The 18581-nt window shown below is 39.0% G+C and overlaps 1 protein-coding gene and 1 pseudogene across 3 annotated transcripts in view; one reads left to right on the top strand and one right to left on the bottom strand.

Moving 5' to 3' along the window:
• DENND5A (DENN domain containing 5A) overlaps positions 1 to 18581 on the top strand; it is a 155299-nt gene that overhangs the window by 23324 nt on the left and 113394 nt on the right. The gene's annotated exons all lie outside the window — the stretch shown is intronic.
• On the bottom strand, positions 3761 to 4588 carry LOC143643923 (small ribosomal subunit protein uS15m pseudogene; annotated as a pseudogene).

The raw sequence follows: 18581 nt of genomic DNA, 5'->3' as shown, positions 1-18581 counted from the left end.
TTTGTTAAATCCAAATTTCTCTGCTGCATGTCCTTACTCTGATTTCATCATTCTCACAATCTTCAGGGATATCTGGGCAGTGACTATTTAAATTTCTTTGTACTGGAAAGGGGTGTTGGCCTTATGGGGTAGAGGAATGTAACTAATCGATGTTCTTGGAGAGACTGATACCTCTGGGTTTCAGGACTTATCTGGCATAGGAAAAATCTGGAGGCTTTAAGTTTCTAAAAAGATAAACTTAACTAAGAAAAACGTGTATGGAGTCTTAGATAGAGCCCAGGGTATTTTTAAATTATTTTTTTGGTGGTAAAATATACATAACGTAAATTTTATCATTAGTGACACTAAGTATATTGTTCTGTAACTATCACTACTATTTAGTTCTAGAACATATTCATTACCCCAACAGGAAACCTGTGCCCATTAAGCAGTCATTCTCTGTTCTCCCTAGCTCCTGTCTGATGGGCTTCTGTCTCTATGAATTTACCTATTCTGCATATTTCATACAAATTAAACTTAATAAATTACAGTTATCAGTTTTCTCTCTTTATAATTAGTGCTTTCTTTGTCATGTTTAAGATGTCTTTGTTATTGCAGGGTCACAATATTCTGTGTTTTCTTCTAAAAGATTTTTTTGTTTTCCCTTTCACATTTAGGTCTGCAATCCCAGAGCTATTTTTTTTTCAAAATATTTTTATTGATAAATCTTCACACATATATTCAATATATGGTATACAATCATTGGCTCACAGTATCATCACATAATTGTGTATTCATCACAATGATCATTTTTTAGAACATATGCATCCCTCCAGAAAAAGAAATAAAAAGGAAAAAGAAAAAAATCATACATACCATACCCTTCACCCCTCCTTTTCATTGACCACCAGCAATTCCATCTACCCAATTTGTTTTACCCTTTGTCCCCCTATTATTTGTTGATTTTTTATCTATTTTTTTACTCATCTATCCATACCCTGGATAAAAGGAGCAACAGACATCAGGTTTTCACAATCCCACAGTCACATTATAAAAGTTATATCTTTGTGTAGACGACATCAAGAGTCAAGGTTACTGGAACACAGCTCAACACTTTCAGATACTTCCCTCCAGCCATTCCAATAAACTAAAAAGGAATATCTATATAATGAATAAGAATAACTCCAGGATAACCACTCAACTGTAAAATCTCTCAGCCACTGAAACTTTATTTTGTTTCATTTCTCTAACCCCTTTTGGTCAAGAAACCTTTCTCAATCCCATGATGCTGGGTCCTGGCTCATCCCAGGATATCTGTCCCATGTTGCCAGGTTGATTTACACTCCTGGGAGCTATAGCTAAATCTTTTTTTTTTTTTTTTTTTTTTAACATGGGCAGACACCGGGAATCGAACCCGGGTCCTTGGGCATGGCGGGTAAGCACTCCTACCTGCTGAACCACTGTGGCCCGCCCTATAGCTAAATCTTTTTAACAGTGTTCTATAACTCTACCCTGAATTGCCTGAGGAATATGACCCCTGCCCCTTTTTTATACCATTTTCAGCATTCTCCAAAGTGAAAGAGAAACATTTCTATTGTGCTCACAGCTGGGCCCTGAAGTACAACAAGGCTTTGATATGACCAATACAGTGCTTTTAATACACATTTAATGAAACAAATGCTGGCCTTTGTGCTTTCACTTAGTACCAGTTGGTGAAATTTTAGTGGTCATAAACTGTAAAAAAAATCACTGTAAAAGTCTTAAGAATAAAGGAAACTTTCTTTTCCTTTATTGAGGGTAAACTGACAGGAGGGTCCCAAGTTCTCAAATTTCCTTGCATACTTGGGGGAAGAAGAGGCTATTGGAAAGTCCCTTATTATAAGCTGTGGTTTGGTTTTTGGAGTTTGGGACATGTAAGTATATTTGGTACAGTCATATTTCCTGCTCTGGGCTCAGCTTTGGCATATATTCTGTGAAGCAGATATACGTTGCCGCTCTCACGCAATGGTTTTCTTCTTGGGTGGCATTTGGGAACTTTAGGGCTTTTCTGTGTCTTGTTTTCATAGTTAAAGATTCAGAAGTATCTTCTGTGTGTGGTGATCCTGTTGGAAGGAAAGAAGTTAATATTTGTTGAGTACTTTTTTTGCTCTGTACAAGTACGTACCATATATTTTACATATATTAGTTCTCACAATGGCTTTTTGAAGTAAATATTATTATCCCATGTTACAGATGAGAAAATTAAGACTTATAGAAGAGAGACCTTGGGCAAGTTACTTAAAATCCATCGTGACATTTGAATCCAGATTTACCTGCCATTAAAGTTCTGCTTCTTCCATAGTGTATATACCATAGGATATACACTGCAGTACCTTCCCAGTTTCACTTAGACAAGGGCCCCGAGATTTGAGAGGGCTCTCTGCCTTAAGAAGTAAGGACAAATTGTACAAATTTATTCAGATGTGTTTAGGAATTACAGGAGGGGATGGCTTTGAATTATAAATTTTTTTTGTCTCCATAGCACTTATCTAGACTTGTGTACATAGGAACTCAGTCATGATTGGTTTGGATTATTGCATAAGGATAGAATAATAGTAATGTAGCAAAATGGCTAAGTATGGCTTACATATATTTTCTGTAAATCGGTGGCTGAGTAGAGAAAACATTACTGTGTGCTTAATTTTTTATAGCTTAGATTTGTTGAGGGGTAAGAGTACGCTATGTTTTTGGTGAGTTGTTTTGATTAGATGTCTTCCACATTTAGTAAATATTTTTGGGTTGAAAAATTGATGAATTGTGGGGATATTTTCTCTTTGAGGGTGAATTTTAATTTTTAGCTATGTAAATTTTTTCTTCTATCTTCTTACTTTGTAGCAGAGGTATGTTCATTTTCAGAATTCTTTAGTCTTTTTTTTTAGTAGCGTGGTTAGTTCAGTTTTGCTGTTGTGGTTAGAGCTCTGTTATAATTAGCTTCTTTACTTCCTCCAACATTTTTATGGATTTGTTTTAAAGAACCTAAAAAAAAAAAGGCAACTTTTTTTATTGTGCCAAATAGTTCTTCAAAAAGGTTATTTTATGCTGGCTGATACTCTAAACATGAATCCTCAAATAACCACATTTGGGGAAAAAAATGTTTCTAAGACTGAGATGGCTCCCAGAGGCTTTTTTCCCCATTGTTCAGATAAGCTATAAATAGAATGGGTAAGGCTAGAACTGAATTGGTAAGAGAAGACAGCAACCTGAGATCATTAGGCATTTATTCAGGAGTATTTAATTGTTCTGAATGAATTCTGGTCTCCTTTTCTAGACAAATTACAGCCCAAAATTCTTAAAGAATTTGAGATGAGATGATTTAGTCATTGTCAGTGAACTTTGAGGAATCATGAAAATACCACAAAAAGACGTATTTTTGAAAATGGGAAGGAGGTAAGGCATACTCCTTGGTAAAATCTAGAGTGGCTTATTAAAGAATATAGTATTAGGATTTTGAAAAAGAGACTGATTATGAAGAGCCAACGTGGGCCCATTAAGATTATTTGTTCCATCTAACTACAATTTCTTCGTTTAGGTGAGGAGACTGGTAGTACCAGGGAACTGTCAGCATACTGTTTTTTGGACTCAGGACTGTTGTGATGAGAATGTTGAGGATATTCTTGGAAAATGAGAAATTTGGGTTGAATAATGAAACAGTAGGTGACACAAAAGTAGAGATGTGAGAAGGAGATGTGACTTACTAACAATACTTCTGAAAAAAGTGTAGGACTTTTAGTTTGCTGCAAGTTTAATTTATGGCAAAATTGTGGTCTACTTGCCAAGAAGTTATTATTTTTATTTTAATATAATTTAATTGGTTTTCTTTGACTGCCTCTGGTTTGGCTTTGAATGGGTTCCCCAGGCTCTTCTGGCCTTCTTTTTCCTGGGCTACTGCTGTAGCTTTTAAGGCCTGTTTTTGCTTTTTCAGCGTTTGACTTTTCTGGAAAATCCGAATGCACAGAGCCTTCTTGGTCACCCAGCAGTGGTGAGTGGCCTATAGTACAGAGGGAAAAGGTGTACTTAATCCCCAGCTCCTTGCATGTCTTCTCAAAGACATAGTTGATCTTACTGAGGTTTTTCAGCTTTTGCTTCCTCTGGTCAATGCTCATCAGCAGATAGCACTTGTGGGCTTTGTCCTTTTGATGTTTCTGCATGTGTTCTTCATAACTGTGGATCATGATTGTTAAAGACAACAATTCAATCCTCCAGGTTGCTGGTATCCTTAGGGTTTCCCAGGACCTTGTTCGTCAGCTGAACTTTCTTGAGTTTTAGTTTCTCCTTGTGGCTGGCCATTTCCAAAGACAAGTGTCTTTTCATGACATCATCAACCTTCCCAATCCTAGGGACATTCTGGTAGCGTTTGAGCAGCATGGAGGAGAGCGGGTCATCTGCTAGTCTAAGCTGGACTGGTTTCTAGATGGCATATCCACCGGCGGCCTGCAGGAAACCTCGAAGCTGTAGGACACACTGGTCGGAAGGAAGCCTGGTGCTTCATCAGCCCCACAACCTGAAGACTGGTGCCTGGGTCACTACTTGCATCCGAATTAAACAGTGCCCTCTAGGCCACCCTCAGCATGATGACTTCTGACCCCCACGGGGCCCACGCCATGGCCACTGTCTCCCTCACTGTTGGGCCAGAATTATATGGGTGCTGCCATGTTTGCATAGGCTGGATCAATAGCAAAAAAAATGATTTTATCATGCATTAATGGAAATTTAGTGCTGACAGAGAAGGAGTGGATAGTCCTGTTGGTTTTTTTTAATAAGAGCTTTATACGTGTAGTCATCACCACAGTCAATTTTAGAACATTTTTAACACCTCAAGGAGAAGCCCTGTACCCTTTAGCTATCATCCCCCTTCTTTCCAGCCCTAAGCAGCCTCTAGTCTACCTTCTATCTCTATAGATTCCCTGTTCTGGACATTTCATCTAAATAAAATCTTAGATGTGATGATCTCCTTCATTTATAATGTTTTTAATGTTCATCCATGTCCTAGCATGTAATAGTACTTCATTTCTTTTTATGGCTGAATAATAATCCATTATTTGGGTATACTGCAGTTTATTCATCCATTCATCAGTTGATGGACGTTTGTATTGTTTCCACTTTTGACTTTTAAATAATGCTCTTGTGAACATTCATGTATAAGTTTTTGTGTAGATATGTGTTTTCATTTCTCTAGGAGTAGAATTTCTGCGTTGTATGATACTGTGCTCAACCTTTTTAGAATCTGCTAAACTGTTTTCTAACCCTATCATTTTGCATTTCCAGTTTTAGTAATTTTTAAATGGTGCTAGTTAGGCTAGTACTGATTTCAGTTCTAGGAACTAGGGTAGTGAGGGAAATGAAGATCGTGTCCTACGAACTACAGTCAAAGGAATAGATTTTGTGTTATGGCCAGAAAATGGCTCTGGAAGATAGCTCCCTCAGAAGAGTATCATAAGAACTTGAGGAAAATGGCAAAATTCTTGGAGTACCATGGATTTTTTATAACACTAACATGAATAAATGTAGGTTGACCAACTAGGCAGAGACCAATGTGAAAGTCATTTTAGACAAAGAGAATAATATGTACAATAGACTGAAGGCATGGAAAAGCTCTATATTACTATTTGGGGGAAGCTACAAGTGAGTTAGTATGAATAATAAGTAAAGTGGGAGAAAAGGAGTGTGAGCGATAAGACTGGGGAAGTTGGCAGGTACTGTATATGCAGGTAGGGAAACTAGAACCCAGCAGGATAAAAGTGACTAGTCTAGGCCCTAAATCTAGTTTTGAACCAGGCCTAGAATTCCAGGCTTTCTCATTTTCTTTCAAGAGCTCTCTCCTTCCTTCCTTCTTTCTTTTTTAAATTTTTTTGTATTCTGTTTTTTTAATTCAACATAACAACATACAAACACAAACATTCTTACCATATGATCATTCCATTCTTGTTATATAATCAGTAACTCACAATATCATCACATAGTTGTATATTCATCATCATGATCATTTCTTAGAACATTTGCATCAAATCAGAAAAAGAAATAAAAAGAAAGCAGGAAAAATTGATACATATCATACCCCTTACCCCTCCCTTTCACTGATCACTAGCATTTCAATCTACTAAATTTATTTTAACATTTGCTTCCCTATTATTTATTTATTTTTAATCTATATGTTTTACTTGTCTATTGATAACGTAGATAAAAGGAGCATCAGACACAAGGTTTTCACAGCCACACAGTCACATCGTGAAAGCTTTATCATTATATAATAATCTTCAAGAAACATAGCTACCCTTCCTTCTTTCAAGTATGTTGTTTTAGGTTTATTTTGAAATAGCCAGGGCATGCCCTTGACTTAGGAAAAGATTCTAAATAACAGTCACACAGCACTATCCAAAAGCTGTGACCTACGAGCAATGTACTTTTAGGGGTTGAGGTTATTAGCATTCCTAGTTATCAGTACTATATGTACAATTTTTTCTTATAGAGATAGGCAACTTATATCCTAGGTCATGCTTGCATTAAGAACTCTTTCTATTTTACCATGCTATTTGCTTGAAAGAGGATTCTTACTTTGTTTAGTTCAACTGATAAATGATAGGAATGTCAGTTGCAGCTGTAGTACTGTAGCAGATAACAGCTGTGCCAAGTAGAAGATGTTTATCATAATCTTTGGTAACTTTCCTTGTGATTGTGACTAATGCAGTTAGTTGTAGCTTATTGCTCCACTGCAGGCGGGGTTGAATTTCAGAAAATGGGAAGTAGATTCCCAAGGCCTCTATGTTCTTCAGTCAGAACTCTATCCTGGGTTGATAACCAGCCTGTATGTCATATGTTTATGACCAACATTATGATTGGTTCGTGCCCATGCTGCACTGATTGTTAAATATTTTGAAAACCACATTTGGTTCTATCCATCCTTTTTCTCTGATCCTTATGCTAGCCAGTCTGAAGTTTGTCTGATTTGTCTGGGGTTTATGTACACAGGAAAAAATTATCTTGCCTCCCCCCCCTTTTCATTTCCTTAAACCATTTTATAAGAAAAACAAAATTCTAGGAAACATATATATATTTTAATTTTTTATTAATTAAAAAAAATTACAAGAAACAAACATTCCCAACACATACACTCAGCAATTCAAAATATCATCACATAGTTGGATATTCATCATCATGATCATTTCCCAGAACATTAGCATCAATTCAGAAAAAGAAATAAAAAGACAACAGAAAAATAATAACAAACAAACAAAAAATTTTTACAGGCCATACCCTTTACTGATCCCTTTCATTGATCACTAGCATTTCAAACTAAATCTGTTTTAACATTTGTTCCCCCTATTATTTATTTTTATTCCATATGTTCCTCTCATCTGTTGACAAGGTAGATAAAAGGAGCATCTGACACAAGGTTTTCACAATCACACAGTCACATTGTGAAAGCTATATCATTATAAAATCATCATCAAGAAACATGGCTACTGGGACACAGTTCTGCATTTTTAGGCAGTTCCCTCCAGCCTCTCCATTACATCTTGGATAACAAGGTGAGATCTACTTAATGCATAAGAATATCCTCCAGGATAACCTCTGGACTCTGGAATCTCTCAGCCATTGACACTTTGTCTCATTTCATTCTTCCCCCTTTTGATTGAGAAGTTTTTCTCAATCCCTTGATGCTGGGTCTCAGCTCATTCTAGAGTTTTTTCTCAATCCCTTAATGCTGAATCTCAGCTCATTCTGGGATTTCTGTCCCACGCTGCCAGGAAAATCCACACCACTGGTAGTCATGTCCCACATAGACAGGGGGAGGGTGGTGAGACTTCTCATCATATTGGCTGGAGAGAGAGGCCACATCTTAGCAACAAAAGAGGTTCTCTTGGGGGTGACTCTTAGGCTTAATTTTAAGTAGGCTTGACCTAACCCCTGTGAGGTTAAGTTTCATATGAACAAACCCCAAGACTGGGGCTCAGCCTATAGCTTTGGTTGTCCCCACTGCTTGTGAGAATATCAAGAATTCAACTTGGGGAAGTTGAGTTTTCCCCCGTTCTCACCACTTTTCAAATACTTTTCCACTCACTGATCAAATCACTCTGGGATTCATCAGGGCATCACCTGGACAAACCAACAAAATCTCATGTCCTATACAAAGTTCCATGTACTTAAGGTGTTCAATCAACTATCTACATAAGTTATATTAGGAGATGCACTAGTCACAGTATAGATTTGTACCAAATAAACATTTTTTGCTTTAGTCTCACACATTAGTTGAAATTTTAAAATATTAAGTACCATCTGTTTTCAGCACACTGCAGTAATGACATTCTTTTGTTCTCCCTCATGCAAAAACATTTTTAAATTTGTACATTTAGTCACTATCATTATACACTCCAGGCATTCCTAGATTACACCATCTCAGTCTTTATCGTCTATCTTTCTGTGTGATTTCATTTATGCCCCAGCCCTCCTCCCTTTATCGTTCTCATATACAGCTTCATTCAGTGTTTTAACATAATTGTATTACAGTGAGGTAATATTGTGCTGTCCATTTCTGAGTTTTTATATTCAGTCCTGTTGCACAATCTGTATCCCTTCAGCTCCAATTACCCAATATCTTACCCTATTTCTGTCTCCTGATGGTCTCTGTTACCAAGGAAATATTCCAAGTTTATTCACTAATGTCAGTTCATATCAGTGAGACCATACAATATTTGTCCTTTTGTTTCTGGCTAATCACACGCAGCATAATGTCCTTAAGGTCCATTCATGTTGTTACATACTTCATAACTTTATTCTGTCTTACAGCTGCATAATATTCCATCTTATGTAAATTTCAAAGTTTGTTTAGCCAACTGTCTGTTGATGGACATTTTGGCTATTTCTATCTCTTGGTAATTGTTAATAATGCTGCTATAAACATTGTTGTGTAAATGTCCATTTGTGTCCTTGGCCTTGTGTCCTTTGAGTAGAGACAGCATATAGATGGGTCCTGTTTTTTAATCCATTCTGCCAGACTATGTCTTTTGATTGGAGAGTTTAATCCATTAACATTCAGTATTATTACTGTATGGGTAGTACTTTCTTCTACTATTTTACCTTCTGGATTTTATATGTCTTATCTAATTTTCCTTCTTTTTACCTTTACTCATAGTCTTTCTTTCTACACTCTTCTCCACACCTCTCTCTTCTGTCTTCGTATCTGTCTCTAGTGTTCCCTTTAGTATTTCTTGCAGAGCTGGTCTCTTGGTCACAAATTCTCTCAGTGATTTTTTGTCTGAAAATGTTTTAATTTCTCCCTCATTTTTAAAGGGAAATTTTGCTGGATATAGAATTCTTGGTTGGCAGTTTTTCTCTTTTAATAATTTAAATATATTATCCCACTGTCTTCTCGCCTCCATGGTTTCTGCTGAGAGATCTGCGCATAGTCTTATTAGGCTTCCCTTATATGTGATGGATTGCTTTTCTCTTGCTGCTTTCAAGATCCTCTCTTTCTCTTTGACCTCTGACATTCTGATTATTAAATGTCTTGGGGTATGTCTATTTGGATCTATTCTCTTTGGGGTACACTGCACTTCTTGGATCTGTAATTTTAAGTCTTTCTTAAGAGTTGGGAAATTTGCAGTGATAATTTCCTCCATTAGTTTTTCTACTCCTTTTCCCTTCTCTTCTCCTTCTGGGACACTCACAACACGTATATTCGTGCGCTTCATATTGTCTTTCAATTCCCTGAGTCCCTGCTCAAATTTTTCCATTTTTTCCCCTATAGTTTCTGTTTCTTGTCGGATTTCAGATGTTCTGTCCTCCAGTTCAGAAATCCTATGGTCTGTCTCTCGAAATCTACCATTGTAGGTTTCCATTGTTTTTTTAATCTCTTCTACCTTGCCTTTCATTCCCATAAGTTCTGTGATTTGTTTTTTCAGACTTTCAATTTCTTCTTTTTGTTCTTTCCTTGCCTTCTTTATATCCTCCCTCAGTTCATTGATTTGGTTTTTGATGAGGTTTTCCATGTCTGTTCGTATAATTTGAATTAATTGTTTCAGCTCCTGTATGTCATTTGAATTGTTGGTTTGTTCCTTTGACTGGGCCATATCTTCAATTTTCCTAGTGTGATTTGTTATTTTTTGCTGGTGTCTAGGCATTTAATTACCTTAATTAGTTTATTCTGGAGATTGCTTTCACTTCTTTTATCTAGGGTTTTCTTGCTGGATGAATTTGTTGTCTATCTGTTCTTTGACATTCTGTTCAGCTTTATCTGGACCTTTAGCTTAAGTTTTGTTTAACAGAGGAGAATTTTTCAGTTCTTGTTTTCTTGTTTCTTGTCCTGCTTGTGTGATGCCTTTCCCCCACACACACTTAGGAGAGGGTCTACTTAGATATTATAGACCCCAGCCAGATTTACCTAGACCAAACTGGCCTCCTATCAGGAGGAAAGAGTCACCTGCATCGGTTTTCCCTGAGGGTGAGACCCAGCAGGTTGAAAGACTTTCCTGTGAAGGAAGTCTCTGGACTCTGATTTTCTTATCCTGCCCAGTATGTGGCGCTTGTCTGCCTGCAGGTCCCACCAGCATAAGATGATGCAGTTCCTTTAACTTTGGCAGACTCTCCCTGCTGGGGGCATGGTGGAAACAGAGGAGAGGTTGTAGGCTGGTATTAATGGCTTCAGGTTACCAAGCCCTGGTGTCTGAATTCCTTGATGGAGGGATTCCACCTGGGTAGGGCTTCACCCCTCCCTTGGGGAAGGCACAAGCTCCAGATAAGCCCCCCAAAGAGCTCACTTCTGCCTATGCCTGGGGCAGTTGCAGCCTGAAAAGTCCTGCTGCTGTATCCAGAGGCAGTCAAGCCTTTGTAGATACACAGCCACAAAAACCTCTGTTTCCTTCTTTTTTCTCCCCCCTTTTTCTGTCAGTCCTGCCCCCTTGGCGCTGGGGCAAAAATGAGCAACCTCCGCTTTGATCAGGATCACCTAAGCTGGGGGCCTATTTTTAGTAGTCAGAATTTGTTAATTTGTTCCACAATTGGCGTTTGATTGTGCCCAGTCCCTACTGCTGGTAAAGTCCTTTCCTTTCCCCTCTGGGAAGCGGCCTGTGGGGAGGGGCATTGGCCGCCGCAGCTTTGGGAACTCACAGTTCTGGGGGGTGCTCACAGCCGGTCCAGCTGGTCCAGACTGGGGTATGCTGTGTGTTCAGTCACTATCATGGCTCCGGGAGCTGTTCTGTACTGTTTCTGGTTATTTAGTAGTTGTTCTGGAGGCCAAACTAAAATGCACACGTTGTTAAGCCGCCATCTTGACCTGGAAGTCTATATATATATTTTTACATTACATGCTGTTATATTTCCTCCTAGGTCCACACAGATTTTAAAATTTATGAACTTCTGTATGAGACCAAAGGGAGAGATGTTTATTTGGTGCAAAATTTGTATTTTGGGTAGCGCATTACCTAATTTAACTTGTATGCTCAGTTTACTTGAACACCATAACTACATGGAATCTTTTAATAGAGCATGAGCACTTGTTGGTTTATACAGGTTAGTGGGATGCCCCAGTATATCCCATAGTAATTTGGGCAGTTAATAAAAAAGTACTTGCAAAGTCTGTTTGGGAGACTGGGGAGAAAGGAGGAAATATTAAACTTCCCCATCTGAGGAATTCTTGATATTCTCTCATTCAGTAGGGATAACCAAATCATAGGCTGAGCCCTCAGTCTTGGAGCTTGCCCCTATGAAGCTTATTCCTGCAAAGGAGAAGCTAAGCCTACTTATAATTATGCCTAAGAGTCACCCCTAGAGAAACTCTTCTTTGCTCAGGTGTGGCCTTTCCCTCTAAGCCAGCTTGGCAGGTGAGCTCACTGCCCACCCAGCCCCCACATGACTTACAGGAGTGTAAATCTCACTGGCAACGTGGGACAGAACTCCTGAAATGAGCCTGGACCCAGTATCATGGGATTCAGAAAACCTTCTTGTCCAAAAGAGGGAAGAGAAAAATGAAACAAAATAAAGTTTCAGTGGCTGAGAGATTTCAAATAGAGTTGAGAGGTTATCCTGGAGGTTATTCTTATGCATTATATAGATATTCGTTTTTAGTTTATGGTGAATTGGAGTGGCTGGAGGGAAAATACCTGAAACTGTTGAGCTGTGTTCCAGTAGCCTTGATTCTTGAAGATGATTGTGTAATGATACAGTTTTTATAATGTGACTATGCAATTGTGAAAACCTTGTTTCTGAGCACCTTTCACGGGATATGGATAGATGACTAAAAAAAATAAGGATAAAAAATAAATAAATAATAGGGGGAATAAAGGGTAAAAAAATTGGGTAGGTTGAAATACTGGTGGTCGATCAGAGGGAGGATGTATGGGATGTATGAGTATTTTCTTTTTTCTTTTTCTGTAGTGATGCAAATGTTCTAAAAATGACCATGGTGATGAATACACAGCTATGTGATGATATTGTGAGCCATTCATTGTACACCATGTGTGGGCTGTATGTGTGTGAAGATTTCTCAATAAAAATATTTTAAAAATTTAAAAACTTTTTGTGAGACAAGGCAATTTGAACACTGACTAGATGTTGGCATTAGGATTTTTTTGTCCAAAAATTTTTAGGTGCAATAATAGTAATGTGGTTATGTTAAAACAAAGTTCTTATTGTTTAGAAACATGCTTAAATATTATAGGTAAAATGATATTCTGGGTTTGCTCTGAAATAATCTTGAATGGTAGTATAAGATGAAGCAAGATTGGACATATGTTAATTTTCAAAACAGGCTGATGGGTCCATGACAATTCATTGTATTTTTCATAATAAAAAGTTAGAAAAAGCTGGTGTTTTCTAAAACCCCCAATTTATAAAATTATAATTGAAATTTTAAAATTCTTGACTAATTATAATTTCTAATTGCCTTGAAGTAATTAGAAGTACAACATAGGGTTAATGTAATTCCAGTCAAAGGCAAATAAATTTGACATTTTAGTTTATGTAATCTTTTCATTTTCAGTGTAGCTTTTGAAATATTAAAAATGATGCCCTATCATTACTATATCTTTTATAGGCCTCTACTTGGGAACCATTGGTTCTAAACATTTTGACCAATTTATTTTATATCTGGACTTAAGCCAGTTGTAATTAATAAATGTTTTTGGTCTTCTTTTCTTGTGTTGTATGGTTCAATGTTTTTATATGCTTGCTTTAGTAGTTAGATTGTATTCTGTTGCCTTAACATGCAATAGTTTGCCAAACTATCCCTTCATTATTAGACATTTGCTTTTCTTTTTCTTGTAGTCATAAATATGTCTACTATGAGAAATGGCCTATATTGGGGCTGTGCTGTTTGGTTACTGAGTTAGTGGGTATACTTTTTTGAATACCTTTGTGTGCTATTTTAATGTGTTTAGCAGACCATGGAGTGTGGATATTTTTTTTTTTTTTTACCACTTTTATGATGTATGCCAGATTGGTTGAGTTTATTCAAAGGTGTCATTTTGTGGTTTGGAATCTTTTCAATGTTTAATTCTCCGACTCCTGTGGCAAGGTTTTAAGGCATTTTAATGGTCTCTGGAAAGAATGAAAAATTTGGTTCTGTTGAAGAGAATTGACCTTTCATAGGCAAGAGATGTAGAAAGATTGAAATGAATTAGATGTAAAATCTTGCTTTCAGTGAAGTCACAGTTTAGTAAGATATTGCCGCTTGGCTCTTTCTCCGCCGGCCCGCCGCGTGGCGCCCACGCCCCGCAGCAGCCGAGCCGCCCGACCTCCTTCCCCCCTCTCTGTCTCCGCCGGCCCGCCGCGCGGCGCCCACGCCCCGCAGCAGCCGAGCCGCCCGACCTCCTTCCCCCCTCTCTGTCTCCGCCGGCCCGCAGCAGCCGAGCCGCCCGACCTCCTTCCCCCCTCTCTGTCTCCGCCGGCCCGCCACGCGGCGCCCACGCCCCGCAGCAGCCGAGCCGCCCGACCTCCTTCCCCCCTCTCTGTCTCCGCCGGCCCGCCGCGCGGCGCCCACGCCCCGCAGCAGCCGAGCCGCCCGACCTCCTTCCCCCCTCTCTGTCTCCGCCGGCCCGCCGCGCGGCGCCCACGCCCCGCAGCAGCCGAGCCGCCTGACCTCCTTCTCCCCCCTCCTCCCCCTCCTGCTCCGGCTGCTCTCCAACCACCACGGTTCCCTCTTCCCCCGCCTTCACCGTGCTCCTCCGCCACCAGCCTCGACAGCCTTGCCGCCCTCACCTTTCCTCCTCCAGAACAGCTACTGGGGGAGTGGAGATAATACAGAGCAGCTCCCGGAGCCACGAGGGAGATCAAAGGGACAGCGTACCCCATCCTGGAACGGCTGACTATCTGGGAGAACCAGCTCCGGTGAGATCACCAAGGGGCACGGGCTTTCCTGGGTGGGACGGCAAGCGACCGGAGTCCCTCCCTTCCACCTTCCCAGGCCAGCTGGTAGAATTGGACAGGCGGTCCCCTTAGGCCGCGGCGGCTGGTGCCCCCACCACACGAGGCCCCCCGGAACAACTGAGATAGTTGGGTCGGAAATCCCCAGACTGCGGAGAACAGTGACCGGGGGATCCCTTCCAAACACGTGACTCCCCCGTCGGCTGGGAACAGTGCACTCTCCCGGGCTGCGACAGCTGGCGCCCTCCCGCCACGATTGGTGCCCCGGGCCGACTAGCTAATTTGGCCGGACGCTCTCCTCTGCTGCGACGGCCGGCGACCCTCCCCGCATTCGGAACCCCAGGCCGGCTGGCATTCTTCCAAGACGCTTCGGCTGCCGAACCTCCCCTACGGCGAGAATTTTCCAGAGTTAAAGGACCTACAGCAACTTTCACTGGTGGAACCCAGAGACAATCGTGTGCCACGAGCGCCACCTACTGGGAAGGATAAGAAAAACAGAACCAAGAGATTGCACAGAAAAATCTTTCAACCTGTGGGGTCGAACACCCGGGGAAATCTGACTAAATGCCCAGACGCCAGCAGAAGATAACGGATCACGCTCAGAAAATTGAACATATGGCCCAGTCAAACGAAGAAACCAATAGTTCAAATGAGATACAGGAGCTGAAACAACTAATGCTGAATATACGAACAGAAATGGAAAACCTCTTCAAAAACGAAATCGATAAATTGAGGGAGGACATGAAGAAGACATGGGCTGAACATAAAGAAGAAATAGAAAAACTGAAAAAACAAATCACAGAACTTATGGAAGTGAAAGATAAAGTAGAAAAGATGGAAAAAACAATGGATACCTACAATGACAGATTTAAAGAAACAGAAGATAGAATTAGTGATTTGGAGGATGAAACATCTGAATTCCAAAAAGAAACAGAAACTATCCGGAAAAGAATGGAAAAATTTGAACAAGGTATCAGGGAACTCAAGGACAATGTGAACCGTACAAATTTACGTGTAGTGGGTATCCCAGAAGGAGAAGAGAAGGGAAAAGGAGGAGAAAAACTAATGGAAGAAATTATCACTGAAAATTTCCCAACTCTTATGAAAGACCTAAAATTACAGATCCAAGAAGTGCAGCGCACCCCAAAGAGATTAGACACAAATAGGCGTTCCCCAAGACACTTACTAGTTAGAATGTCAGAGGTCAAAGAGAAAGAGAGGATCTTGAAGGCAGCGAGAGAAAAACAATCCGTCACATACAAGGGAAACCCAATAAGACTATGTGTAGATTTCTCAGCAGAAACCATGGAAGCTAGAAGACAGTGGGATGATATATTTAAGTTACTAAAAGAGAAAAACTGCCAGCCAAGACTCCTATATCCAGCAAAATTGTCCTTCAAAAATGAGGGAGAAATTAAAACATTCTCAGACAAAAAGTCACTAAGAGAATTTGTGACCAAGAGACCAGCTCTGCAAGAAATACTAAAGGAAGCACTAGAGTCAGATACAAAAAGACAGAAGAGAGAGACATGGAGAAAAGTGTAGAAAGAAGGAAAGTCAGATATGATATATATAATACAAAAGGCAAAATGGTAGAGGAAAATATTATCCAAACAGTAATAACTCTAAATGTCAATGGACTGAATTCCCCAATTAAAAGACATAGACTGGCAGAATGGATTAAAAAACAGGATCCTTCTATATGCTGTCTACAGGAAACACATCTTAGACCCAAAGATAAACATAGGTTGAAAGTGAAAGGTTGGGAAAAGATATTTCATGCAAACAACAACCAGAAAAGAGCAGGAGTGGCTATACTAATATCCAACAAATTAGACTTCAAATGTAAAACAGTTAAAAGAGACAAAGAAGGACACTATATACTAATAAAAGGAACAATTAAACAAGAAGACATAACAATCATAAATATTTACGCACCGAACCAGAATGCCCCAAAATACGTGAGGAATACACTGCAAACACTGAAAAGGGAAATAGACACATATACCATAATAGTTGGAGACTTCAATTCACCACTCTCATCAATGGACAGAACATCTACACAGAGGATCAATAAAGAAATAGAGAACCTGAATATTACTATAAATGAACTTGACTTAACAGACATTTATAGGACATTACATCCCACAACAGCAGGATACACCTTTTTTTCAAGTGCTCATGGATCATTCTCAAAGATAGACCATATGCTGGGTCACAAAGCAAGTCTTAACAAATTTAAAAATGTTGAAATCATACACAACACTTTCTCGGATCATAAAGGAATGAAGTTGGAAATCAATAATAGGCGGAGTGCCAGAAAATTCATAAATACATGGAGGCTCAACAACACACTCTTAAACAACAAGTGGGTCAAAGAAGAAATTGCAAGAGAAATTAGTAAATACCTAGAGGCAAATGAAAATGAAGACACAACATATCAAAACTTATGGGACGCAGCAAAGGCAGTGCTAAGAGGGAAATTTATTGCCCTAAATGCCTTTATCAGAAAAGAAGAAAAGGCAAAAATGCAGGAATTAACTGTCCACTTGGAAGAACTGGAGAAAGAACAGCAAACTAATTCCAAAGCAAGCAAAAGGAAAGAAATAACAAAGATTAGAGCAGAAATAAATGAAATTGAAAACATGAAAACAATAGAGAAAATCAATAAGACCAGAAGTTGGTTCTATGAGAAAATCAACAAGATTGATGGGCCCTTAGCAAGATTGACAAAAAGAAGAAGAGAGAGGATGCAAATAAATAAGATTAGAAATGAAAGAGGAGACATAACTACTGACCTCACAGAAATAAAGGAGGTAATAACAGGGTACTATGAACAACTTTACGCTAATAAATACAACAATTTAGAAGAAATGGACAGGTTCCTGGAAAGACATGAACAACCAACTTTGACTCAAGAAGAAATAGACGACCTCAACAAACCAATCACAAGTAAAGAGATTGAATTAGTTATTCAAAAGCTCCCTAAAAAGAAAAGTCCAGGACCAGACGGCTTCACATGTGAATTCTATCAAACATTCCAGAAAGAATTAGTACCTACTCTCCTCAAACTCTTCAACATAATCGAAGTGGAGGGAAAACTACCTAATTCATTCTATGAAGCCAACATCACTCTCATACCAAAACCAGGCAAAGATATTACAAAAAAAGAAAACTACAGACCAATCTCTCTAATGAATACAGATGCAAAAATCCTCAATAAAATTCTAGCAAATCGTATCCAACAACACATTAAAAGAATTATACATCATGACCAAGTAGGATTCATCCCAGGTATGCAAGGATGGTTCAACATAAGAAAATCAATTAATGTAATACACCATATCAACAAATCAAAGCAGAAAAATCACATGATCATCTCAATTGATGCAGAGAAGGCATTTGACAAGATTCAACATCCTTTCCTGCTGAAAACACTTCAAAAGATAGGAATACAAGGGAACTTCCTTAAAATGATAGAGGGAATATATGAAAAACCCACAGCTAATATCATCCTCAATGGGGAAAAATTGAAAACTTTCCCCCTAAGATCAGGAACAAGACAAGGATGTCCACTATCACCACTATTATTCAACATTGTGTTGGAAGTTCTAGCCAGAGCAATTAGGCAAGAAAAAGAAATACAAGGCATCAAAATTGGAAAGGAAGAAGTAAAACTATCACTGTTTGCAGACGATATGATACTATATGTAGAAAACCCAGAAAAATCCACAACAAAATTACTAGAGCTAATAAATGAGTACAGCAAAGTAGCAGGCTACAAGATCAACATTCAAAAATCTGTAGCTTTTCTATACACTAGTAATGAACAAGCTGAGGCGGAAATCAAGAAACAAATCCCATTTACAATCGCAACTAAAAGAATAAAATACCTAGGAATAAATTTAACCAAAGAGACAAAAAACCTATATAAAGAAAACTACAAAAAACTGCTAAAAGAAATCACAGAAGACCTAAATAGATGGAAGGGCATACCGTGTTCATGGATTGGAAGACTAAATATAGTTAAGATGTCAATCCTACCTAAATTGATTTACAGATTCAATGCAATACCAATCAAAATCCCAACAACTTATTTTTCAGAAATAGAAAAACCAATAAGCAAATTTATCTGGAAGGGCAGGGTACCCCGAATTGCTAAAAACATCTTGAGGAAAAAAAAACGAAGCTGGAGTTCTCGCGCTGCC

Source organism: Tamandua tetradactyla, chromosome 8 (assembly GCF_023851605.1).
Source record: "Tamandua tetradactyla isolate mTamTet1 chromosome 8, mTamTet1.pri, whole genome shotgun sequence".
Taxonomy (NCBI): Eukaryota; Metazoa; Chordata; class Mammalia; order Pilosa; family Myrmecophagidae; genus Tamandua; species Tamandua tetradactyla.
The sequence above is the reverse complement of the archived record's forward strand: the minus strand, read 5'-3'. Positions and strand labels throughout refer to the sequence as shown.